A 2,079-nucleotide genomic window follows, 5' to 3' on the forward strand; every position below is an offset into this window, starting at 1 on the left:
CTTCTCGCCCATAACCGCCAATTTGGAATTACCAAGGGTAGCAGTACGCAGTTACATACCATCGGCTGTTTGTAGGCATCTCTATAAACATTCCAATGCCCCCTGGCTAAGCCTACGTAGGATAAAGCCGTTTGGTTGGGATGCTTTTTCTTCCTGTTTTCCATAAGACCAACAAGCTTCCTCCCTCCATAAACGTCCAACTTCATCCGATGCCAAATTTTAGATTTGTAAAAAGATAAGGTGGGGGCTGGGTGCTGCAGGAATAGCTAGTCCCCCTGTAAAATTTGTAGGTAGAATAATGTTCCATACCACCCTGGCCCATGTAAATATCATTCTATCTTATTGCTATCCAGTTCATGCACAGGATATTTAAAAATGAGTGAATAATACAATAAAAGATATATTTAATCTCTAGGTCCAAAACAACACGCATGATATTCTGTGTGATATTTACATTTCCTGTCTATCAAACACTCACGTAAGTGAGCATAATGTCATTTAGAGTTTTGACTATTGCTGTACTCTGGAAAGAGTAAGACCTGAGAGACTGATATCTTTCTTCCTCCAGAGCCATAGACTCTATGGGATCTCACAATTCAAAAAGTTTCAGGGCATTTACCATCTGCCTCTATACATTGCCGCACAAGCTGACATACTATATCATGTGCACCGGCAGAGCAAGACCTTCTCCTATACACCTGTTGGTATCTGCTTGACATAATAAAGTTTCATTATTCTTTGTGTAACTGAAAACCACAATGTTAACAATATAGAACTTTTTGTTATGGGATCATGGCTGAACATATGTCTGCAAGAAAACATAGCAGGGAATTCATTCAATACAACACCTTATTTCCATGAGATTTAGCTGTGTTTGTAAAAAATATTTTCCTTCATCCACATTGATGTTTTTCACTTTCACCTTTTTTTAATAATATAGTAAACTTGTGTAAAGAGAGAAAACCCTGACCATTGCTGACCTCCATTCTGAAAATTGTAGTTGCCTGGCTGTCATACTGACTCTTTGAATTGAATTCTTTAGGGCAGGGGTGTCCAACTCTTTTTTTGGCCCCCAAAGGAATCCTAAAGATGAACTGCAGCTGGTCTGCCGCTGCATTGAAATAGCGCCGCTACTAAAATTCCTGGCATCACTCGCGTCTACAGACCAGCAGGCTCTCTGCCTATGCGTGGCCCCACATTGGACTGTTTTATAGACGCAAATAATGCCCGGAATTTTAGTAGCGGCACAATTTCAATGAAGAGGGAGTTTCAGCGGCAGGCCACAGATTTAGCTCCGCATTGGCCGCGTCTGGCATTTCCAGCACTCGCCCTCAGCTGTACTTTTCCTTGCTACTCCAAGGCATGGACTTGAATGATTTTTATTTTCATAGAAGAATATTGTTGTTATTATTATTGTTAGCCTGTGCAAAAAGGTTACCATTGAAGTTTAATTCAAAAGGCTACAAATAGAGAAAGAGGCATAGGATTTTTTCTTAAATAAAATTTAAGATATTTTTTATGCCTCTTTCTCTATTATAAGCTTGTTCCAGATTGAATGTGAAGCAAATTCTCTTTGTTTCCATATGAATAGGGCTTATCTCTTATGAGAAGGAAAAATGTCTCAATTTTTTCAATAAATTTCAAGGTTGGCCTGCGACTTTGTCTAAGTTTTAAATTTTGGCCCTCTGTGTATTTGAGTTTGACACCCCTGCTTTAGGGTAATTCCAGACCTGTGCTAAGCTGCAGCACACTTTACTGTACACTCATCGGAATGGTAAAGGTTTGGAATAATTTTGTGCACATGTTTCCAGCTGTGAATTTTATATGATGTTTGTGGCTCCTGGTTACAACTTTTGACTTCTGGCCACAAAGCTGTTTTTCCTTCTTCTGAAAGAAGAACCACGCCTCAACTGCAAGAGCAACACATTTAAACGCATTGACCTGCAGTGCTGTTTGGCCATTCTGGCAGTTTTGTCCCTGTCTGCAACAAAGACTTGATCACAACTTTTTAAAGTCAGAGCAGGTACCCAAATGGTGGTGCAAGCCAGCATATTAATAAATGTTAAAATGGGAACCTGA

This window comes from Pyxicephalus adspersus, chromosome 5 (genome assembly GCF_032062135.1).
Source record: "Pyxicephalus adspersus chromosome 5, UCB_Pads_2.0, whole genome shotgun sequence".
In the NCBI taxonomy this organism is placed as follows: Eukaryota; Metazoa; Chordata; class Amphibia; order Anura; family Pyxicephalidae; genus Pyxicephalus; species Pyxicephalus adspersus.